Source organism: Schistocerca cancellata, chromosome 2 (genome assembly GCF_023864275.1).
Source record: "Schistocerca cancellata isolate TAMUIC-IGC-003103 chromosome 2, iqSchCanc2.1, whole genome shotgun sequence".
NCBI classification, from domain to species: Eukaryota; Metazoa; Arthropoda; class Insecta; order Orthoptera; family Acrididae; genus Schistocerca; species Schistocerca cancellata.
The window spans coordinates 696,958,104-696,984,679 of record NC_064627.1 but is presented as its reverse complement, the minus strand read 5'-3'; the positions used below and the strand labels follow the sequence as shown (position 1 = coordinate 696,984,679).

Below are 26,576 nucleotides of genomic sequence, written 5' to 3'. Positions count from 1 at the left end.
TAGAGTAACTTGGAATATGAAGTTTTTCATATGGTGTACAATTCAAAGCAGTTTTTCAATGCACGAAGTGAAAGAGGAAGTAGCTTTTAGCACCAATATTTTGTTTTTTATGATGAAACATATAATATGAAAAAGAACTTGCCATGATGGGTGTGAAATACAAATGAACTACAGCAACATATTTACACAATATCCATCTGAAAAGACGGCAATGATTACTTGCAACAAATAATAGTTACTGATGTAACACCTACTGCTTGATAATGGCTTCGTATCTACTTTTTCATGTAATTTGGTAATCAGCTACAAACTTATATACTGTTCCCAAGTGTTTCCTAATATCACTTACAGATCTTCAATTAGGTCACTTTCTTGGTCTTCTCTTATCTATTGGAATCCAGCAAAAAACTTCCCTGGTCTCTCGGCCATCCATTCAGCTTACTACAAATCCTGTCCACTGATGCATATATTAGTTTTCCTGTCTCTCCTGCTACAAGGTGTACAATTTTGGTTCCGCCGTTTGCCGATAGATAGCGACAACGGTAAGTAGTGGTCGAAAGAAACAGATCGCAGACGTCTGGGAGTTAGCTTGGACCTCATTCAAACATTAGTCGATTTGTGTCTGCATCATAAACTTGTTCTTGATTGAAAATGTCAGTTTACGAGCCTAATTCTCGTCATTTGTGAGAGGTGTTACTGTTTTGTTCCAATATGAAGAAAACAGTAGCTGAGTCTCATCGAATGCTCTCAAGTATGTATGGTAAGGACGCTAGTAGTGAAAGAACATGCCGTGAGTGGTTTCAACACTTCAAGAATGGTGATTTTAACATCGTAAACCAGCATAGTGGTGGAAGAGAGAATATTTTCAAAGATGCAGAATTGGAGACATTGCTGAGTGACGACTTGTGTCAAACTCAAGAAGAAGTAGCACAATTAGTGGGAGTGACACAGCAAGCCATTTCAAAATGTCTCAAGGCTATGGGCATGATTCAGAAAGAAGGAACTTGGGTACCGTGTGAGCGGAAACCAAGAGACATTGAATGGTGTTTGTGAACAGTAGCTTCAGAGGCAAAAACGGAAGGGATTTCTGCATCGCATTGTGACCGAGGATGAAAAATGGGTTCATTCGATAACCCTAAATGCAAAAAATCATGGGGATATCCCAGCCATGCTTCCACGTCGAAGGCCAAACCGAATATTCATGGCTCCAAGATCATGCTCTAAATTTGGTGGGACTAGCTCGGTGTCATGTACTATGAGGTGTTAAAACCACGTGAAACAATAACAGGTGCTCATTATTAAACACAATTAATGTGTTTGAGCAGAGCACTATTAAAGACAAACAGCCGAAATACAGCAAGAGGCACAATAAAGTGATTTTGCAGCATGACAACGCTCGACCCCACGTTGCAAAAGAGGTCATAACATACTTGGAAATGTTAAAATGCGAAGTCCTACCCCACCCGCCGTATTCTCCAGACATTGCTCCCACTATCACCTGTTTAGATCAATGGCGCATAGCCTGGTTGACCAACACTTCCAATCCGTTGATGAATTCACAAATTGGATTGATTCGTGGACCGCTTCAAAAGACGAACAATTTTTTCAACATGGGATTCGTACACTGCCCGAAAGATGGGAGAATGGAAAATACTTTGAATGATACATGTGTACCGTATTTACTCAAATCTAAGCCGCACTCGAATCTAAGCCGCACCTGAAAAATGAGACTCTAAATCAAGGAAAAAAAAAAAAAGTTTGCCGAATCTAAGCCGCACCTGAAATTTGTGACTCGAAATTCAAGGGGAGAGAAACGTTTTAGATCGCACCTCCAAACCGAAACAAAGTTGGTCCATTGTAATATGAGACACAATTTAGGTCGAATGCATGACGATAAAGCTACAGTAGTTTGGTTCGTGTGGTAAGCTTAGCATTTAAGCTTTACCAGGTAGCCATTGCTGTGCGTCAGGTGCTCCGTCCGTATTTATATGGGTACCCTTCCTTTTTCACATGCTTTGTATGGTTTGAATCGATTGCTTATCTTTCTTTGATCTGATAAGTGCCGTTCTCTTTGTTATAGGTGTTTCGGTGACTAAGCTCAAAATGCATTATTGTACTGTGTCGTGCATTGTTTGTCGCATTGTGATAATGAGTGTTTACGACATATCGCCGTTCGTGGCATGGCTTGCTTTTATGCACACTACCGCCGCTTAAAAAAAAAGAGAGAGAGAGAGAGAGAGAGAGAGAGAGAGGAATCGTCTCATTAGCAAAACAATGGCAAGAGACTGCTATTTGTTGTTACTTACACTGCTGCTTTCTTTGATAATGATCAACAAGAACCAAATAATAGACTGCGTATGATAGATGTTCTGAACGAAAGTATAGCGAAAATTTTTCTCCGTTTGAAAATCTTTGCAGATGCCTCTTTTGTACATCAAATTCTGCACAGAAATTACAGTCATCTTAGATTTAAAAATCTAGTCAATTGTCGTGCTTCATTTCTGAGTGTATCACTATTAGGCACAAGAACAATACGAATATAAACATGCATGATATGTATATTCGTGCACTTTTGCTGTTGTCTCACTCTAGTTTCGTAGTTTATTAGGCAGACAGGATTTAAATGAGATAGCACAAAACACAAAGGAATACATGGAAAAATGTTTACATTCGTATTATTCTTATGGTGAAGAGAATACTGCATGTGATTCACAATTCATAAAAGTTCCTATTAGCAACCATCTCTTGTGTATTGACAACCATCCCAAACAGTCTTTCCAGTCGGATTTTCGTAGTACAGTTAAAGGCTGCTACATTCAAAGATGAACAATATGGAATTTGTATTTACTTCGTTGGATAATGTATGAAAATGCAGTGGTCGAAACTCAAGGCAGAGAAAAAAGCTCATCTTCCACCTTTTTTTCTTAAATTTATTTACTAACGCAGAGATTTTGGCGCCAGTATTTATCTTTGTGCCTGCAAAGCATGCCTGTATAGCGCTACATATATTCGACATCATAAGTTAGTTGTGGCGGCACCTACCAACATTTTTCAGAACCTCCGCTTACTTTGCACTCGATTCTAAGCCGCAGGCGGTTTTTTGGATTATAAAAACCGGAAAAAAAGTGTGGCTTAGATTCGAGTAAATACGGTAACCAATTTGTTTCATTAAAGCCTCAAATGTTGGGGGAAGAAATGGCAGAAGCAAAGTTGTACACATTATCATTACCAACATTCATCTCTCCATTGCTTGCTGTATAACACTCAGTTATGAATGTTTTTACAGTTAAAGTCCATAACTCACAGTTATAAGTCAAAACTGGCAATACATACTGTTTGCATATTTTCTTCTTAGAAACATTAAATGCTCAGTTTTGAAAAACCCTATTTAGTTTACCAAAACCCATCCAAGCCATTTTACTCTTCTGCCTACTTCTTTTGCTGCCCATCCGCTCGCTGTGTTAAGACTGTACCACATACAAAAGCTTATCAACTGGTTTTATGACTTTATTGTTAATTTGCAATACTTTCTTAATTGATATGTTCATTGTAATTATTTTAGTCTTATTATAGTTTATTTTCTGGTCCTGTTTTTAACTTGCTGTACTATGTTCTTCATTTTATTATTTTAGATTCTCTCTACTAGGGGAAAAACTAAGAAAAGTCTTTGCTTTGTTAGTTGAAATTTCTCAGCATTACTACTAGTACTGCTGAGAACAGTTTTAGTGGTGTGGAATCTCCCCGTCAGATTCTTCTTTCACAAAAAATTAAAATATGTTCCTTTTTATTTAGGAGAATTTGAAAAGTCAGGCACCAGCTGCCTCATTCTACATACCTCAGCATCTTTAAAAAATTTCCCAAAAATTTTGGGTGCGAACATATTCATGCTTTTTTTAACATGCAACTCACCTCAAACTTTCACACGTTTCCCTAACTGTAGCTCACTCACACCACCTGGTCTACTGCTGCAAGTCACTAATATCCACCCACTCCCCGTTGCCCTTTCTCACTCCCTCATTCAGCGCAACTCATTGTTATTACCTCTTTGTGTCTCTCATATCATTGTCTTCTGTGACACAGCTACAATCCCCTTCATTCTGTCCGACTAATACAATCTCCTCTCACTGTCACTGTCTCCCTCTTGCTTACTACTAATATATCTTTCCTTCCTTCCTATTGCTGCTGTCTCTTTTCACCATCATCAATATCTCACTCTTACTTGTTGTCACTGTCATACACTCTGTCTCTTGCCCACTTCTCGTTTCTCTATATCTCCCACCCCCCGGCACTTTCTCCTTCAGACCTTTCCTAGTACTGTTTCAGTGTCACTGTGTCTATCACTTTCTCTCCACACTGCCATTGCATCCTTTGCTCATTATATACCAAAAGCAAGTTCTACTATCTTCCAGTATTTATTACTTTACCATCTCTTTTGCCACTGCCAATGCCTTCCTCTCTATCAGCATAAAACACATGAATATGTTTGCCAGCCAAAATTTTTTGGAAAATTTTTAAAGGTGCTGAGCCACCTAAAATGAGGCAGCTGGTAACTGAGTTTTCAGATTATTTTAAATAAAAAGGAACATCTTTTAATATTTTGGGCTCAAATAGGAGCAATTTTTCAATGGTTTAAAGTTGAAAGAACAGAGTAACAGGGAGATTCCACACCACCAAAATTGTTCTCAGCAGCACTAGTAGTAATACTGAGAAATTTCAAACAACAAAACAAAGACTTTCCTTAATTTTTCCTCTAGTACAGATAATCTGAAATAACAAAATGAAGAACTTAATACAGTAAGTTAAAAACCAGACCTGAAAAAAACTATAATAAGACTAAAATAATGTAGAATGAACATACCAAAAAGAAAGTATTGCAAATTAACAATAAAGTCATAAAACCAGTTGATAAGCTTTTATATTTAGAACAGTTTTAATGCAGCAACAGGATGGACTGCAAAAGAAATAAGTAGAAGACTAAAAATGGCTTTGGTGTGTTTTAATGAGCTAAATAGGGTTTCCTGAACTGAGCATTTAATGTTTCTGAGAAGACAATACACAAACAGTGTGTATCACCTGTTTTGACTTATAATTGTGAGATATGGGCTTTAAATGTAAAAACTTCATAACTGAGAGTTATTCGGCAAGCAACTGAGAGATGCATATTGGTACTTAGTAGGAGAGACGGTAAAACTAGCATACGCATCTGGGAATGGACTTCGAGTCAACGACTTAATTTTGATTGATGAAAATGAAATAGGAGAAAAGGCAGACAGGACATGTAGGAAGCTGAGTGGATGGCTGAGAGATCAGGCAAGCTTTTTGCTGGATTCCAAGAAATAAGAGAAGACCAAGAAAGTGACCTAATGGAGGATGTGTAGATGACATTAGGAAACATTGAGGAACAATAAGAAAGTGTGTAGCTGATTACCATAATACATGAAAAGTATACAAGAAGCCATTATCCAGCAGTACATGTTAAATCAATAATGGTTATTTGTGCCAAACAAGCACTGCCTTCTTTTCAATCAGGTCTTGCTATAGTTCATTTGCATTTTACATACATCATAGCAAAATTTTTCCGCATTATATGTTTCATTATAAAAAACAAAAAACTGTTTCCCTCCCACAGCAAGAGACATGCCACTCATATGAAAAGAAATGCATTGATTAGTAAAATTTAGACAGTTTACTTATGCAAAAATGAAATAATGCAAAACTAATTTTCAACCTCTGACCGGATTTTACAAGAAAAAAAATTCTGCATGTGCTTCAGTACAAGAACATGGGGTTCCCAAATAATAATGAGGATACTTTGCAGCAAACTTATTTGTGCTAAGTCACTTTCACTCTATAAACTACGTTTTTGCCTTGCACTGGATTTTATGAGAGTGTTTTATGTGTACAAGATGGTAAATCTGAATCTCTTTATCTTCAGAATGGATAAAGACATCAAGAAATTTTTCACCGTTTTTTGAGACCAGAATATTAGGAATATATCATAAAAAATTCAGCCATTTACTGTGCATAGCCATCTTGGGAGTCCTCAGCTGGATTTTGGCCCATTAGTGAGGGTGAAAATACAGTAAAAAAAAAAAGCCCTTTTTTGGGGGTTTTCTGAGGGACCACCCTTGAACTAATGGAGCCTCCTTAAGGCCCATAAAGCCCACTGTAGACCACATCAAATGTAAAAAAAAGAACTAACCAATTTCCTCCATTTGCCTTATCAGTATGAAGTGTGCAATATTCATACTTTGACACCATACAATAAGGTAGTGACAGTAAGATGATCCTTCTGTTGTTCAATCCCGTCTCCGGCCATCCTGATTTAGGTTTTCCGTGATTTCCCTAAATCGCTTCATGCAAATGCTGGGATGGTTCCTTTGAAAGGGCACGGACGATTTCCTTCCCCATCCTTCCCTCACCCGAGCTTGTGCTCTGTCTCTAATGACCTCGTTGTCGACGGGACGTTAAACACTAATATCCTCCTCCTCCTCCTGTTGGGTATACATATTGTCCCTAACCCAAGGGCTATTTAAAACACTTGACCCTACCTTTTTATTACCAACAGAACCAAAGGTATGAGCACTGGAAAATCTCATTTTTATGTGCAGTATTTGGAACATATTAGGTATGCATGCTGTTGTATGCATACCAATTTCTCATTGACCTCATGGAGTGTAAAGGAAGCAAAAACTAAACTAAACATTAAAATTAAACTAATACCATTGACACATACATTGTCCCTGGAGGAATGGTCAATGTTCAGGGATATGACAGGATTGAAGCACAAAATATCATATGGGCATATGCTTATTCTGAATGTTTTCTGAGATAGAAAACATTTAATGTACACTTGTTCTAGAGCTGGTAGCATGCATGTATGTGTCTTACCCACCCACACTCTTTGACAGTTTCTTCTAACTCAACCTACGTCACTGCTTTCAATGTCTTTGCTTGAGGTGTCTTTCTCCCATTGAATTAACTGACTGAACGCACACTTGTCCATGGTAGGCTGAGAGTGAAGTACTATGGGGGACTGAGATTGTCTCAGAGAGGAACATTGGTTAACTGTGTTTATACAGGTGTTGGTAAAATGCCGCACATCTACACTAACAAGGAATATGCATTTACGGTGTACGTTTACAGCTTCTGTGATAGTAGTGCTTCTGCTGTTGTCAAAGAATACTTTCAGCACTGTCCAACACGCTGAACATCTGATTGTAGTGTTTAGCAGAATTTTTAGCACACTGCTTTAAAAGCTATTCTTCCAAGTTTGATTTTCTTTCTGAATGTGTAGTTCAACAACCTACACAGGAACAGCAACACATTGTCTAAATGGTGAAGCGTAGTTCTACTACAAGTACACATTGACTTTCCGCACATATCAATGCCTACGAACATTTATACAGTGAACAGTGCATGTGATGGGTTGAGGAACTAAACAGCAAGGTTATCAATTCCTAAATCAAGGTATAGTTCATCCAGAATTAGTATTGTCCGCGAAGTACATGCTCTAAAGATCAAAGTGTGAAGGAGAGGTAATACCAAGGCATTGAAGGCAATACTGGTGCCACAGCGGAGAAAGAATTTATGGAGAAGCATAAGGATCGGACCGGTACGTAGTTCAGAGTAGATGAGGAGTCTCACAGGCTCATCCAATGGCAAAAAAAAGCCCCACCCCCACGAGACACCTACCATCCCCATGAAAGGCAAAGACAATTAGATAGCAAAGAATGTCTTCTATTCTGTAGATGCAGAACAGTAAAAGTAAGATGGCTAAAAATGTAATGGATATTACCTCGACCATGAAAACAAGGGGCATAAAATACGAGCAACTGCATCTAAAAATAATTAAAACAAAGTAAGGGAGGGTTGAAAGAGTGGTCTGGTCAAGGAGGCAGAGTCAGGTTTCCCCCAAACCCACTTGGCAGGTGGTGACACTAATAAGCCCAGTCACTCCATCCCCGCACCAAAGGTAACTTAAAACTTTATATATCTCATGGAGAAAATGGAAACCAGTTCAATGGACCATGAATCATCTGTCAATATATGAAGTAAGGAATTCAGAAGGCCTTGTTTAGCATGGAGGGCCAGAAGAACAGGGCTTTCCACCAGGATATCAGCTACTGTCTGTAAGCCTCCTCAAATACAGTGTGAGGGTGTGCATTATATAAAATGAAACTATGTGTGTCCTTGGTATGACCAATGTGGAGGCAACATGGGATAGTGAATTCCTTCTGAGAGAAACAGTAGAAAAGCACCAGGCAGGAGTAGTCTTCTTGATATGCAGAGTTTATTAGAGGGGGTAGCAGCCAACCAGATGTCATTCCATCTCCATGTGAGCAAATGTCTTATTTTGCACCAGGAATCCACATCTAATGTCGGTAAAATCAGTGGAGTGGAAAGGAGACAGGGGATGGGGGACGGGGCAGTGGGGAGGGGGGGGGGGGTCAGTAATCGCTCCTCTAGACAAATGGTCAACCAATTCATTCCCTGGGATAACCACATGACTTAGTAATCAGAGAAAGTCAACCAAGTAGTCAGTACAACTAAGTTCGGCGAGAAGGTCATCAATAGCAGAGATTGAAAGCTGACAGGAGTAACATCAGTCATTGGGCTGGAGATTATTCGTTGAGTTGCTACATATTAAAACATGGTCAAGGGAGACCTGTTTAATGAAATGGAGGCCTCCATTAATGCCTATCAGCTCCACTGTAAAAACACTACATATTCTTGGCAACAAATGGTGTTCCTGACTGGTAGGGGAATAAAAGCATAGCCCATCTTATCCAGTTTTAGAGCCATCAGTGTAAAGGATGGTAGCATCTTGAAACTCCTGAAAAACTTAATGTAACAGATACTGAAAGATCAAGGGGGTGACAGATTTTAGTACCTTAAAATAGATCTGTCCTAATTTGTGGTCTGGGCACCAACCTTTGAGGATGATGATGAAGTCCCATGCTACTTGACAGAGCGTAGGGGAACGACGTGGTAGACCCGCACCGCCATACTAGGCAAGGTCCTAATGGAGGTGGTTTGCCATTGTCTTCCTCAAATTGTAATGAGGATGAATGATGATGATGATGATGATGATGATGATAACACACAACACCCAGTCATCTGGGAGCAGATGAAAATCCCCGACACCATCGGGAATTGAACCCGGGACCCTGTGCTCGGGAAGTGAGAATGCTACCGCAAGACTTCAAGTGGCGGACTACCTGTGAGGAGGGTGCAGGTGCAAAAAAAGGGGAGCACAGTACAGGGAGGAAATGCAGAGATCCTGGCAGAGGGCTGGGAGGGAGAGTGGGTATCCAGAGGTTTGACACACCTCATAAGCAAAAAGAATGAGACACACTGGATGATGAGGGAATTGTTGAATGGCACCCACATACAAGGCCAAGAGTCGCTACTGCAGAGGTAATATTCCTGCTTCACTAAAGGGCTAATCCCAAAGGTACAGTTGCCAGACAAACTCCACAATTTCGGAGGCTAAGGTGCTGCTAAGCCATAAAGCTGGCAACCATAGTCCAGTCAGGATATGACAGCGAAGGGACACAGGATATGACAGCTAAGGCACACAATTGTCAGTTGGCTCCTTGAAGCACCCAATGTGGTAGTTGGTCCATCTGGTAGTGGGAACAAAGCAACAGGATCACTGGAAAGTGGTCCCTACCACAAAGACTGTCATGTAGTGATCAACGCAGTGACGCCACAAGAAGAGGTTATTAGATCAATTGGGGTAAGAATAGCATCATTGAGGAGGCAAAGATCATGCTCGGTAAGAAGGTGGGCACGTAGAAGGCCCCAACCAGATAAAGAAGTACTGCATCACAGGGTGTGATAAGTATTGAAAGCCCCAACTAGGAGAAAAGGGAGGGGAAGATGTTGGAATTCGATAGTCAGAATGTAAATGTTGCAAATAGTGATTGCTGAGGTCATCTGCACTCCCACTCCTACTGCTTCCAATGTGATACAAAGGAGAACCGACTCACTGACCACCTATGTGTGAACCAATGTATAGACTCCTCCAGATGTCCTCCGAGGGATAGCATGGTTCCAACAGAATGCATGATAACCAAGGAGGATTGGGGAATGATCATAAGTGTGTATTTCATGCATACAATGCAAATTGCAGAAGAGGAGGAAATAAGGTGATGTAGTTCAATCATGTGGCAGTAATATCCATTACAGTTCCACTCCCAATCCCAACCCATTGCCACAAGGATCATGTCCCTGTGGAAGACCCAGGTGCAAAACTGCCCAATCCACCCACCGAGCACTTGCTATTCCAGTCCTAACCCATCAGGGGCAGGGCCACGTGTGAAAGCATCCATGTCATTTACCAGCTCTGCTGCAATCATTCCACAGCTTTTTATATTGGTATGACTACCAACCAGTTATGTCCACCAGGATGAACGGTCCCCGCCAAACTGTGGCCAAAGTAGACCACCCTGTGGCACAACATGTAGCGGAACACAACACACTTGATTTCAATGGCTGCTTCACTATCCAAGCCATCTGGATCCTTCCCTGCACCACTGGCTTTTCTAAGGTGCAACTCATGACACATTCTCTGCTCCCATAATTATCCTGGCCTCAATCTATGGTAAAATACTGTCCCCACACCCTCCACCCAACAGTTTCCACCCCATACGTCCTATCATCTGCTTCCCATTTTAGTCTCCCACCATGTTTATTTGCAGCCCTCTGCTGATGCATCCTCCCCCCCCCCCCCTTTCCTTGCTCCCCTAATTTATTTTTTTTTTGTTCCTTTTTCCCCACCTCCCTGCCCCACAACATCCTGACACTGTGCCTGTTGGAGTTTGGTCTCTGCACACACCACAAGAGAGTGTTCATCTCTTTCCCCACCTGTACACTACTATCCCTTCTCCTTCTCCTTCTCCTTCCCCACCCCTTCCAGATTGCTGTTTGCATCCCACGTGATGTTGAATTCCGGCCCGAGATGCTGGAGTTAGTGGTCATGTGTGTGAGATGTTATTTCAGATGTTATCCATACGGACATAAGTTCACAGTGATTATTGATCGTGCACCTTTAAAATGGCTACTGGAGCTAAAAGATCCTTCAAGTTGTCTAACTAAGTGGGCTTTGAAACTATGTGAATTTCAAATGGTTCAACCAGTTCTAAGCACTATGGGACTTAACATCTGGGGTCATCAGTCCCCTAGACTTAGAACTACTTAAACCTAACTAATCTAAGGACATCACACACATCCATGCCCAAGGCAGGATTCGAACCTGTGACCTTAGCAGCAGCGTTGTTCCGGACTGAAGCGCCTAGAATAGCTCAGCCACAGCAGCTGGCAAACTGTGTGAATTTCATTAAGATGTAATCCACAAACCGGGTGATAAACACACAAATGCTGATACAATTAGTAGGAAGATTTGGGCATTGCAAATCTCTGGGTTTGATCTCAAAGCTCTGCAGAAAGTGCAAGCTGGTGATAAAACGTATCGGGTGTATTACAGACAGTCATAGTTTGTCGTACACGATGGCATATTGTGTAGGTCAACCAAGTGTGGACCATGTTTTGTAGTTCCAGCAGTTTTGTGAACAGAAGCATTATGGCAAGCACATGATCATATATTATTGGGTCAGGGGGGTAAGAGAACAACAGATGGAAGAGTAGCAGAAAGATTCTGCTGGAAAACAAGATGTGCTGATTTTCAGCAGTATCTTAAGAACTGTATTACATGTAAACAACAAGCTGATTTATGCCATCAAAAGATACAATTACAAAGACTACCATAGTCAATCAGGTAACAGGCGTGTATTAACAATTATCCATCACTTCTCAAGGTCTTTAGTAATGGTAGTAATAATGGATCAAGAAAGTGAGTACAGTAGCTCAAACTATGGTAAATCACAGGATACTTATATGATTATTACAGACCAAGGGACAATTTTCATGTCTGATCTCATTAAGCAGTCATTGCTTACTGAAAGTTACGAAATTACATATGAGTCCATTCCACTCAGAAGCAAATGGTCATACAGAAAAAATTCTTAGAACTGTATCAAAGATGTTAAGCCATTATGTGAATTCTCAGCATATAGACTGGGATGTATATTTAGATTTTGCTGTTAGTACCTACAATTTGAAAACTCATACGAGAACAGGGTTATCACCTTATGATGTCGTACATGGATGCAAAATTCCATCTCTGTTTGATGTGTTTCAACCGAAGTTGAGAAAAGGTACTTGCAAAACCTTTAAAGGAAGTCTAACAAAAGGCAAAACAGGCCAACATAATTGCACTTGGACATCAAGAGCATCTGGGTTTAAGTAAGAGGAATTTACCTCAGTATTGGTTAAGTCAATGGGTATTACTTGTGAACTCTTACACTCCAAATGGCAAGACAAACAAGGATCTGAGGAGGATTTAGGGTCCTTACCAAGTGGTTGATATAAAGTCTCCTGTAAATATGACGTTACAGTTACCAGTAGGAACATAAGCAGTTCATATCACTAGCATACAAGAGCTCAGCCCAGTTTGAGACTTCAGTTACAGCAGTCAATATCATAATGTAGGCCAGTGACTCATAAAGTTTCAGATGAACTTTTACTGTTGTAAATTACGAACATTGTACCTCAAGAGAACAGTTTGTTAATCATGCATCAAGTGAGGCTTTAAAAGTCCATGACAATAGTAAGTTATTCAGTAATCCTGTGGCAAAGAAGTATGTCCAAGTTAAGAACATCTTTTACTCATTTATGTAATAAGTTAACCAATATTTCATGTGTTCTAGTTGCTATCAAAGAACCTGCAGTTATCACCAGACGAAAGTAGTTTCATCTGGTCACAACAAATGGCGACGATGATTGAGGCTTAACCTACTTACCTTTCACACTGGCTACCTATCTGTGCACAAGTTGCACACGTTTTTCTTACTATTGACCCATTTTTGTTCTGTTGTAATAGTGTGCTCTACTAACTTTCACTATGTCTGAGCTGGCACAGGAAACATCTCTAACAGAAACTGCACAGTTCCATATGCAGCAGACTGAACGCCTGCTGCTCACTGTCAGCCAACTGATCTCTTTACTGAACAAGCATCAGCACCACTGCCAGTATCTGCTCCACAATTTCACCCATACCACAGCCAAAACAATGAATGGTCAGACAACAGGGTGCAACTAGAGGTACACTTCACCACCCACAAAAAACAGGTATTGAGCACAATGCTTACTTTTTGTCCACCACTGGTCCTGCAATGAAACAGTGTGCTGAAACTGTTTCTGAGAAAGTCATGTACGTCCATCTTGTGAAACTGCTAGGTGAACATTATGACAGTCAATCCCATGTAGCAGCAGCATGGTTTAAATTTTTTTATTCAGAAGCAGCAGCCTGGCCAGACAGTCAAACATTGGATAGCTGAACTCAGAGGTCTTATCAAGCACTGTAAGTCTGTATGTTCGCATGGGAATTCACTAGCGTGACATCATGTAATGCCACTACTCAGAATATATCAGACCCACACATTTGCTCTGAAGTTCTTAAACTGATTTAAAAAAACAGTTCTGTCTATAGTGGATTCTCAAACAACTGTGTAGGTACAGAATTGTGTTCAAGTAGTTCAGAAAAGAGCTCAAACAGTAAGAACAGTACAAGTAAAAACTTCAGTTTCAAAGCACATGGGGTGTGTTACAAAACTTTGGGAGAAAATCATGTCCTCAGGGTTTTTCAGGCATGATCAGAAAGACTGTCCTTGCTGTAATGCTAGTTGCTTCCAACGTGGAACAGAAGGCCACATTCAAATTGTGCACTTATGTGGCAGGCAGGCTAAAGGCAACAGCCACCATTGTGCTAGCATGTGGCAGCAACAGCTTTGCTGTCAACAAGTGTTCATGGTGCAAGTGATGCACTCACTTGGGTACAAAGCAAACCAAGTACTTCCGCACCGCAGAAAGCTTCTGCTGCAATATATCGGCAGGTGAACAAACTTTTTGTTCATTTCAAACTGGAACATAAGACAATTAAGTTGCAGTTGCTGACTGGTGCTGTTGTTTCCCTAATAAATAGAGACAGTTGTGCCAAAACTGGTAGTCCACCACTACAGAAGCCAACTTCTATTTCGTCTGCCTACAGTGGACAAGAACTTCCACTTCCCAGTGCGCATAGTTTGCCAGCAACTTTACAGAGAGTGACATGGTGTCTTATCATGTACTCAATTCGAAAAACAGTGCAAACATATTTGGGTTAGATTCATTTGATTTGTTCAATCTGTGCATTCAGAGCAGTCTTTTACAAATTAGTGTTTCCGTTCCTCACAATAACATTTCTGATAGTGTAGTATGTTCAAGGAACTATTTGACTCAGGAATAGGAATGGCTAAAGACTTTGAAGCTCATGTCACTGTGAAAGACTACGCACAGCCACAAGTTTTTCGCATGAGACCAGTCCTCCATGCATTACATGAGCAATTTGCTCAGGAATTGCAAATGTGGCTAGACAGTGGGGTTATTCAACCCATTTCTGCAAGCCAAGGGGCATCACCCTTGGTCATTCTGAAGCAGCTTTCAGGTGGTTTACATTTGCGTATGGACTTTAAGGCAATGGTAAACCCACAACCAGTAGTGGAGTGTTTTCCCCTTCGACATCCAGAGAAATTGACAGACAGACCGGGAAAAAGCAAATACTTCTCAAAATCAAGTTTGTGAGAGATACACATACAGTTACTGCTGGACAAACAGTCGATACAATAATTTGTGATAAACACTCACTTAGGTTTGTCCCAGATTCAGAAACTACTGTTTCGAAGTGCTTCAGCTCCTGCAATTTCTCAGTGGTTCCTGGAATAGTTAATAGCAAAAGTCCCCTCTTGTACTAACTATTTGGATGATAATGTCGTCGATGTCATACACCTGCTGAACATTTAGCAAATTTGGACTATTTGTTTCAAGTTCCTTCTGCAGCTGGCTTAAAATGCAAAGAAAAGTGCTCCTTCTTCCAAGGAAAACTGAACCACTTAGGTCATGTAATAAATGTGTTGAAGTTGGGGAGGAATTCCTGAAGACAGTGGGAGAGTGGGATCTGAAACTGTATACAAGGTTTTTATAGGTTGCTGTCGGGGTAATCAACACAGTATGGAGGCAACTGGCCCCTTCAGTCACCTTCTAGGACAGGAAGTGGACATGGCACTGAGCCAGGAACCCTACTTATATAAAAGGCACACATCAGGCACTGGAGGAACTGGATGTAAACTGATTTACACACAAAACCAAAACATGCATTTATGTCAAGAATGGGATTTCATTCACACCAACAGTGAACTTCTGCTCCAGGGACCCAATGACCATTAGAATGAAAGAGCATAAGGAAGGAAGCATGAGGGAATATGTTTTGATCTCAGTTTATTTTCCTTACGAGGAAAGTGCTCCTCCCCCCGAGAAACTGATGTAACAGATCGATAGCCGTTTGCAGCTGAAAAACTGTTCATTGGCTGTGATGTCAATGCCCAGAATCTGTTGTAGGGAAGCAGTGACACCAATAGCTGAGGTGAATACCACCTGGATTACCTATTGGAGAGTAATTTCTGACAACGGTCTGAAAAGTCTTCAGCCTGATAGTAAAAAAGACAATTTATGCTTTCAAAGAAGTTTTATTTTTCAACATAATCTCCTCTAATATCAATACATTTCATCCAGCAAAGTCCCAAAACCATTATCCTCTATCTGGGGTGTTCTCCCAGAAGTGCTACAAATTACCCATCTACAGCCACAACGGCTTCTTGTTTGGAGGACCATCGAGGAATTTCTTCAGTTTTGAAAACAAATGGAAGTCAGAGACAGCCAAATCTGGATGAAAGGATGGATATTCCAGCACTTATGCAAGTCCCTCAATTTCCCCACTGTCAAGACACTTTTGTGGACAGATGCGTTGTCCTGATGGGAGATGATTTTTTTCCTTCTTTAAGCCAGGTATGTTTTTACGAATACTTGCATCCAGTTTCATTAGATGATGCTCGTAGCATTCTCCAGTTATGGTTTCACCTTTTTCAAGACAGTCAATCAACAAAATTAGTTTTGCATAAAAAAAGACCAATGCCATGATCTTTCCCACAGACTGACCTGCCCTTGCCTTCTTTGGAGCTGAAGAACCAGCTTCTATTCACTGCACAGACTGCTATTTGGATTTGTGTGTGTAGTGGTGAATCCATATTTCATTCATTGCCATGTATCAATGCAAAAAGTCACTTCTGATTTTCTTAAAATGTATCAAGCACTTTTCGGAGTGTCATTTGAATGCATTTATGAGCTGTAGCGAGCACATGCGGCAGCAATTTTGCGCAAAGCTTTCTCATGTTCAATTCCTGGAGCAAGATGTGTTCTTTGATATCCATGGAGCATTAGCAATCTCACTCACCTTTATGCACCTATCTTCCTAAATCATATAATCACTTTGTCAATGATTTTCGGTGTGCTTGCATGTTTTGGACATCCTTCAGTTGCACCACCTTGTACGTTTTCACGGCCACTACATTTAAACTCCGCCTCCCATTTTTTATGGTACAAACTGAAGGTGAAGAGCTGCCATACACATTTACAAGACGCAAATGAATTTCGGTTGGTTGTAAAGCTTCTTTCATGAAGAATTTAATCACTGCAAGAAAATCAATTTCTTCCATTTTCAACACCATGCTGCTCTTCAAATTCCTTTCTACAGTCAATTGCTGTCTGGAGCGAATTGCAATTTTACGAGACGTGTACTAACATACGGGGAAAACACGAGTGGTGGTGTAATCTATGGGAGGCCGAGAACTTTTCACACATCCTTCATCCTTGATCTTGCATATAGATAGGGAACCTAGTAGTAGTATGGTACTCTGCCTCACAGCAGGTCTTGTTATGGGTTAAGCCTCTTCCACTTTTGTCTGTCCATAGCCAGTCTTTTCATTTCTGAATATTTGTCTCCTTTGATATTGACCAGCATTTGATATCTTCTTTTTCCTCTTCCACTTTTTCCCTCCACCATTCCTTCTATTCCTTCCTTCAATAAACAGTCCCTCCTCAAACAATGTCCAATCCAGTTCCATTTTCTCTTTCTGAAGACATTCAGCATGTTTTTTCTTCTCCAACTCTTCTTAATACTTCTTCATTCCTTACTCGTTCTTCCCATCTCACTTTTTCCATTCTTCTCCATATCCACACCCCTAGTGCCTCCAATCTTCTTTCATCATCCTTCCTCAATGTCCAGGTCTCCACACCATACAGTGCAACACTCCAGATGTACCATTTGGCAAGTCTTTTCCTCAGATTTTTGTTTAGTGGTCCACAAAGTAATTTCTGTTTCCTTTTGAATCCTTCTTTTGCCACTGCAATTCTTTTCCTAACTTCTGTTGAGCAATACATATCATCCATTATTACTTCTTTCCAAGTAACTGAAGTTATTCGATTGCTCTATTTTCTCTCCTCCTATTTTCATACAGCATTTTCTCCCCTTTTCTCCTATTACCATGTTTTTCATTTTCTTCTTGTTAATATTTATTCCATGTTCTTCTAATTTTGTGTTTAGATCATCTAATATTTGTTCCATCTCTCTTGCACACTCTGCCATCACAACCATATCATCTGCAAATTTTACACACTCCACTCTCTGACCCCATATACAAACTCCTCTCCTTCCATCAAAACTTTTATTAATAATTTCCTCCAGATAGATATTGAACACTGTTAGTGATAAACAACAACTTTGTCTTACACCTTTTCCCAGTACAATTTCTTCTCTCACCACATCTCCTATTCTTACTCTTGCTCTCTGGTTCAAATATAAATTTCTAATTAGCCATCTATCCCTGCAGTTGACTCCTTGCTTCATTAGGATTTCCATCAGTTTGTCCCATATGACACAGTCAAAAGCCTTCTCAAGATCAATGAACACAACATACACCTTCCTTTTCTTCTCCATGTACCTCTCCCCTATCACTCCCAGTAGCCCAATGGCATCTCTAGTTCCCTCTCCTCACCTGAAACCAAATTGTTCATCTCCTATTAGGCAATTCAGCTTTCCATATAGCCTTCTGTTGAGCAAGACTTTGGCTGCATGCGATCTCAGGCTCACTGTTCTATGTTCCTCACACTTTTTGCTGTTCTTTTTCTTTTCTATAGGTATTAAGATACTTTCTGTTAAGTCCTTTGACCATTTTACTGTCACGTATATTTGGTTACACAATTCAATCAACTCCCTTTTCCCTTCTTTCTCCAATGACTTTAACAGTTCTGCTGGAATCTCATCAATTCCGATTTTTCATCTCCTTTATAGAAGCTTCGATCTCACTAGTTAGTATTGCATTTCCTTTGTCATCATCTGCAACTTTATCTTCTTCTTCTTCTTCTTCTTCTTCTTCTTCTATCCCAAGGTCTTCCTCACTTGGTCAGTTATCTGCAGCGTATAGCCATTCAATATATTCTTATCTTCTCATTATTTCTTGGGGTTCACTCACCACTTTACCATCTGCTGCCTCGACTTCCTTTAGTCCATTGTTGTTTCTCTTTTCCCTCAATGTCAAATCCATTCCTTCTTTGTACATCAAATCATAGTTTCCTTCTTTCTCTAATTTCTCTATCCTGTCACACTTTTCTGTCATCCATTTCTCCTTTGCTTTTACTGTCTCCCTTCTTACTTCATTATTTACCCTCCTGTAGTTGCGCTTCCCTTCTTCTGTGTTTACAGTTTTCCATTTCCTTCGATCACCCATCTTGGTTATCACTATCGGTTCACTATAGGGAACCTACCTTCAGGAATATAAGAAGGTGAACAGTTATTACTTTTGGGTCCACCTTAATGGATAGTTACGTCAAACAATGGCACAATGACATATGTCAATGGAGCCACTCTTACATGACCCCCAAGTGTATCAAGTTTGTGGTTGAAATGGGTGTTTAACAGAGCTAGTCTATAGGAAACCTAGGCAAACAGACTCGCATTCCAGAACATCTAAACTCATGCTTATCCGTCATAAAAACTTTGATAAGAAATCCAGTACAACTTTCACAGATGAAGTGACATCTGCCATTATGACCCCATACTTGGAAAACTGATTTTCTACTTGCACAAACAGAAACATATCTTAGTGGAACACTAATCAGGATTTGCAAAGGAAGCGAGCAAGGAGACTGTAGAACTTTGCAAAGAGGAAAGGACAAATGGCAAAATATCAGGAGAATACAACCTTGTAAGTTTTGCCAAAATCATGGATACACTCGAATGTTACTCAGAGTAAAAGATAAGTTAGCATTCAGAAGTACATACATATGGAGAGAAAGGCTATCCTCTGCAACTTAAGGGAAATATACTCTTGCTTTAAGTGGGAGAAACCAAACATTAACATTCGTTTTTCTAGACATTGTTTAATCTCTGAAACCTAAGGGAACTATACTCTTGTTTTAAATGTAAGAACACAGAAATTAACATTGGTTTTCTAAATACTGTTCACTAACACCGAAGTGGTGTGTTTTAACAAGGTCATTTGGCATGGGCCTGTGGTTTCCACCAAAATTTAAAACTACTTTTGGATGGTGAACATACTGAAGAAACACACAAAACACTTACCCAATTTCTTGTATGTCACTCAGAAAAACTATGATTGCATTTTTAATCACTGTTATAATGTCCCTGTGATGACACAATGTCAGAATTTTTTAAAGAAAAATTGGTTTGAAAACATTTTGGTGATGAAATTGGGTACAGCAAGTGGATTAACACAGACAGAGCTGGTGAAGCAGTCTGCAACTGTTGATGAATATACTGACTTGTTGGTAACAAAACTACGGACACTTAAACAGTACTCCTTTATACCCAAGCGTCATGCAAGATCCCTAATAAATTTGAAAGAAAATCTAACCTATGAAAAAGAAATTCTGTAAATGGACTTAGCTGAGAACAACAGTTTTATAATTCAGAATGAAATTGAGAGTTTTGCTGGACAAGAAGTAGGTGTTCAGTCCATCCTGTTTGTGTTTATGTGATATATGAGGAAAATAAACTGATGATAGTGAACACTGGGTTACAAGCGATGATATGGAGCGTGAAAGAAATGGTTGGCTGAACTACATTATTTCACAGATGGATGTGCTAAACAATAAAAAATTAGAAAAAGCTAAACTTGCGTGAACATGAAAATGATTTTCCTGTTGATGCTGAACATTCCTTTTCTGCCACTTGCTGCAGTAAATCTGTTTGTGATAGATTGGCAGAAACTGTAAAATGTGTACTGAGAAAAGCTAGTCTTCAACTGGACAATGGTGTGCAAATAACAAATGCACCTGGTGACTACACTTTCTACAAGGCAAATACTGACAAATGTTTTTGCCACTTCTTAGAGAAAATCAATAATGAATTCTCACACAAAGACCTCCAGAAGAGGTTTCTGATAACCTGCACAATACCTGGTACTAGGAATTTTCACTTATGCAAACCACTTTCCTGTGTTTAATTAGAAATTAGAAGATTAACTCATTCTGAAAAGCCTTCCTTGGTTTTCTGACTCAATGAAAATGCCTTGCAATGGACACACATCTGTCCTCAACAAAACTCTTTTGTGGCAGCTGTATATGACAAGTGCTACTTTACCTTCATCAAGAATATATGTGATGAAGGAGATGTTGAACTACATTTTCACCACGCATCTGGCCAGCAATGTCATTCCTTTGGCCTGAGAAGCAAGACTCTTTTGCCTCTGTAAAACATTTTATGTACTGTCGGTGTACTCAAATTAAGCACATTAGGAAGATGTATTATTTTAAAGAAAACAATATCAAGTTAACAGAATATAATTTGTCACAAGGAATTCAACACAGAGGCACTATTAAAACTTTCACTCGAGAACTCAAGGATCTTCACTGCTGAACATGTACACTTTAAATTTAAACATTTGTCTACCTGCAGTAACTGTTATTGAAATGTGCTCATTTGTTTTTAATATTAGTAATGAAAATATTTCAGTCAAAATTATACCTTTGGCTCTGTACTTTTATTACTCTAACAGAACATGAGACATGTGTACTAAAACTTATCAGTCTACATAATGTGTGTTAAATGATCTCCTGGACAATGATATGGAATACTTTAATATATACATGGAAATCCCAAGTCTGTCAAAATATATGCTATTTTTTGTTTGGAATCATATCATGTTTGAGTCTCAAAAAAAGGGATGCGGGCCAGATAACAGCTCTGCCTCAAAGTATTTTGCCTATTTAAGAAATCATTTTTGGGTCACAGCAGCTTACATCAATTTTCTTTATTCCCAGGAGCTGGGCAGAATTATTAAAAACTTTTTTCTCATTAAGATACATCCTATTTCTACTATCTGGAAAAATATGAAAGTGATGTGTTGAAAATTAGCTAAGTTACAGCTTTTTGAAAACTTCATCATTTGTCCCCCCTCATAAACTACATGAAATATGTGGAAAAAATTTACACTGGCTAATACCATGGAGAAAGTAACAAATACAAAACATTTCAAGAAATCTATGGCCGAGTTGTCACACTTGTAAGTGGTGTAAGGCTTGTATGAACTTACTTGGAATGACACTTTTTTAATCACAGCAAAAATGATTTTGATTTCGGTTTTAACTGTATGTTCATTCATGGAAAACCCATTAACATTTATATTTTAATAGAAGCCTTACTATCATGGGAATTATTTAAGACCAAAGCTAGATTTCCAGAAGGTTGGAGAAATGTGATACAAGCGTTTTTTAATGCCCTTGTAGCTAAAATGACACACATTAAAATTTTTTGTAATTTGCTTTGTGACTTTACTGCTTAAATAATTGCACTTCTGTTAACTACAAGCCTCTCTTAACTTCGAAAAAAAAAAAAAAAAAAAAAATAATAATCCAAATCTGAAGCTTCATAAAGACTTGAGTTATGAGTATTTCTGTACATTTAGTACCACTTTGCATGGTCATTCTCGCAGGGCGAAATCATCAAAAGATCACCACACTGAAAATTAAATATAAAAAGAAGTTTCAGACTGCAACCAAAAAAATGTTGCGGATGTCTTATGTTACAAGTATAACCAAATGTATAAAGTTTCATGAAAATCTAAGATGCCGGGTGATATGACCTGAGTGATCTGACATTGAGGTAACATTTGCGAAGGCTATGCATATAGTTTAACCATAGTAATTCTTGGCAAATTTGCCATTCACGAGACATAGTCTGATTCACTGCTGGGTTGGAAACAGATAAAGGTGATGGGACCAGAGAATAGCCTAGACTAGAGAGTGCCACATCCTTAAGAAAGCTGACCATGACATTCCAGGCAAAAATATTTATCATCAGAGTATGCAGAGAGGAAAAGATGCGTAGATGCTACAAGAATTGTAGACCCATTTAGATGGCCAAGCAGCTCTGAAATCTCTATCTGCCCTTGCAATGAGATCAAAGATCACTGCAGAATGACTTGAATCCCTTGTGAGGCTCGAGAAAAGCAACAGGTTAAACCTGCTGTGGGTCCCTGATCACTCAAAGAATTGGTGGTAATGAGCAAGCTGATAGGCTGCTCAGGAGTGGAACCTGTCTTCACTGTCTCTACAGTGATTGTAAAATCAAAACTACATAGTTGGATCAGGGGGTAGCTTGCAGAATATGGAACTAAGATCCAGAAACAAAAGCATGCATGCTAATGATGCTGAAGCCATGTTTAAAGAGAAGTTTCACACGCCTGTGAAACAAGAGACAGATTAAGCTCATGGTAAGACTAATGACTGGCCATGGGAACTTTAGGAAACATCTGCACATGATGGGTATAGAGAAAGTTTTTACTAAGTGCAGACTTAGTTGAGGGGGCTGAAACTGCACCACAGTTAAATCTTTGAATGCAAAGCCCTGGAGGTCGAAAAGAGACAGAATATTTGAGTCATTAATTCCTGAAGAAATTGTGTTTAATAAAGACCTACTGCAAGGGGGAAAATCATGTAGTCACAAATTCTTGCACAATGCTAGGAGACTGTCTGGAACAACAAACTAAAAATCCTGAGCAGTGGGGTGGGGAGGATTAACAAGTCACTTTCTTATGCTTTTTTTTCAGGTCACTTGAAAACCACGACTTCTAGCAAAAATGTTCCCAGTACAATATTAAACTACTTTAAATTTCCAACAAAAACTACCTTTTCAATTTTTCTCTAGGACTAATATTTTCCATGTTCAGGGAATGGAAAAATAGCAGACTATTAAAAATAATATTCTAACAGTATAAAATTAATGTTTATCTTTAAATATAATGGGTTAAAAAAAGCAAACATTAAATGTGTGTATCACACCTAAGAGCAGTAGAGTCATATTAAGGGATAAATTTTGTTTTGGTAGTTTAAAACAGAGGAGGTGGGAGATGTGTGGGGTAAAAGCATGAGGGAAGGTAAGTTGCCAGATCATCTTCACGCACCTCCCTCCGTCATAGGTCAGCAAAGCGAACATCAAGTAGGTGATTTGCCACTCTATCCAGCCCATTACATTGCATGAAGCAACTACAGGGTGTTTCACAAAGTCATACAGGCCCTCCACAGCGCACCTTACGAATCACTGGCGAGACAGTGCGCAGACATGCACAGGGTGTGTTTATTTCGCACATAATGCGTACACACTACATAGAATGCAGATATGAGTTATTAATAACGCTAATGCAGACAATACATATGGACAGAATCTATGTAAATCTCTGTGCAGTGTTCTACACTACTAGATGAGAAATGGATTTTTAGTCGTCATGTATGACAGCTGTAGTGTTCTTCCGGGGAAGGCAACTTGCCCCCTCATTAGCGCTGCTCACTTCTCAGTTCCTGTTCATTTTTCTCATGTGAATAGACAAAATAACTTCATTACGCTGGTGTTTGTAGAGTAGAGTTATTTTCAGTATATTAAGAGAGTACTTACTTGCAGCTGCAAAGTGAGCTTTTATATAAAATGTGTTTCTAAAAAAAATGGCTAGGATGTGTATTACTTGTAAATGTGACATTGTCAGTGACCTTTGTAGAGTTGGTGGGAAAAAAATTGGATTGGTAAATGTGGCACCTAGCTGGTATCTATCAGTAACAGTGTGTTGTAAAGCCATGTAATTCTGTCGGTACTCAGTGGTGGTGAATTAATGAATGATAAGAAAGTAACTGCACTTCTCCCACCGTTCATTGCATCAGTTGTAATCTGCACAAACTTTTTCATTCAGGAATTGCTCACAGTTGCACAGTAGGCTGTACTAAGTGGAGACACAGTATACCTTCCAAGTGGATGAGAATGTGCCTGATGGAATGGGACCGATCATGATCAATTCTAAAGTAGTATCTTCTATAAGGCATTGCTTGAGTATGTTGAAATACGTATATGAAGTTCCATAAAATCTAGGAGACCTACTTCTGTTGCAGGAGGAGGCAGTTTAATCCTATGGGCCTTTTCAGATGTAGGGAAAGTGGAGGCTTGTCACCCCACATGCTGTAAAATGTTTCCCAGCCAGTGACATTGTCGGATATATACTGACAGCATATTACTCTGAGCACAGGCTCTTTTAAATTTAGCGTGAACACACTTTGTGCGAAATAAACACTCCCTCGGCATGTCTGTGCACTGCACCACCAGTGTGAATAGATAAAAATTGAATAAGATCTTTTCTTTACGACATTTCATGCAGTTTAATTTTGCACTGTGAACATTTCTGCTACAAGCCACAGATTTCAGGTCATATAAGAAAAACAGAGAAAAGTGTCCTTTAATCTCCCAACCACCCCAACACTCACACCCCACCAGTCAGGATATTTAGTATGTCGTTCATGACACTCCCCCTATCACTGTGCAAAACTTTGTGACCACACGATTTTCTCCTCTAATTTTCCTTGCCCTTTTTCCAAAAGGGCAATGCTCGTCCATGTATGGCCCATGACCCTATGAGCTGTCTACTTGATGATGGCCAGTACGATCTCCTGATCTGCTCTGATAGAACATATGTGGGTCCAGTTTGGACGTCAACTCCATTTTAGTGCCAGTACCCATACGGGACATCATCATCATCATCATCCTGTATATCAAGGACCAGTTACAACAGATGTGAGCCAGCTTGCCTCAAGGGAGGATTCAATGGCTCCATGACACTCTTCCCCACCAAATTAATACTTGCATCTAGACCAGAAAGGGTGCAACATCATATTGACAACTGGGCTCATACTGTGAAGTTCTTTGTAAATTTGAGTCAATTTTGTAATCACTGAAACAATATTTTATACCCACTCAACCCATGAAGTTTCATTTCGTTTCCTCCTCCTCTCCTGGTGTTTCACTTTTTTTGTCAGTCTCTCCCCCCCCCCCCCCCCCCGTGTTTTGTGTGTGTGTGTGTGTGTGTGTGTGTGTGTGTGTTTTCAGCAGTACTAAATATTTGTCTCTTGAAGACAAGTACCGGCCAATAACTACTATATTATCATTTGTTTTGTATATTATATAATCTTTTTCAATTCATTTGAATAAATGAACAAATATTTTTGCAAACCAATACTATTACTAGCTACAGTAACACTGAGACACATGAAACATAACATTGCTCTGAAGAATGCAACTGGACATTGCTAAGTAAATAGCTAAAACACTTAGAATGGAAGGAAAATAATATTGTACCCCTTGAAGCCTCATTTGCAGATTGGTATGGGAAACTGTGTGTCCATGTAACACTGATAGCTTTCTTAAGGATCTCCGATGCTGCTCACACAAAGATATGCTGTTTCACAGATCCAGCAGAGTTGAACTATCAATGTAGAATGATATCTCCCAACACACGCTGCAAGGCTACAAGGTATTATTTGGTTTCCTTATAATTTTAAATCCAGTTGTTAGTCACCAAATCCAAGAGTTTTCCTAGATTTACAGGAGTACAGTGTAACACTTACTGGGGGAAGATGATCCTTCCTTGGTTCGAGGAAGGAAGTCACCCATACATGTTTTGAGTGACTGATAATCAAGATTCCGTCTTAAAGGCCTGGAAGGAATTTAGTCTTTATCAGACACGTTTCCTGGTTAAGACCTGATGCAAGTGGCAATGCAATGCAGTACTGGATAAAGACCCAAATATTCACACACACTTCTTTATTACCCTGCATGTTCTGTTGGATGTCCATTCTGGTTGTTTCCTTCTGGGAATTATCCTATGTGGTCAATGTATTGGAAGAAATCAATCAGTTGAGAAGACCTCTACCACATTTCCCCGGTGTATCTGACTCCATACATTTCTTGAAAAACTGTCCTTGTGGTAGGTTGATGTAGACCTTCATCACATGTTACACCATTACACATCACATTCAAGGAGGTGAAATAAATAGGGCAATGGCATTCTGAGATAAGTGAAAGTTTTTTTGTGAATTCCTGGAAAAGTTAAAAAAGGAAAACATTCTGTTGCCACAAACATTATACACACTTTATTGCCATCTACTACATTATCTGAGAGACTGACAATCCAGCTTTAAGCCATCCTCGTAATGGACTTGTTTCTACTTGCAAATCACTTGCAAGTGTCAGCAAGATTTGCTGACACTTAAATCTATACTCAATGTTAACAAATTTCTCTTCTTCA

The 26,576-nt window shown here is 39.5% G+C and overlaps 1 protein-coding gene across 2 annotated transcripts in view; it reads right to left on the bottom strand.

Annotated features, from left to right (window-relative positions):
* Positions 1-26,576, bottom strand: part of LOC126162471 (transcription elongation factor B polypeptide 3) — a 150,094-nt gene that overhangs the window by 106,764 nt on the left and 16,754 nt on the right. The window lies entirely within an intron of this gene.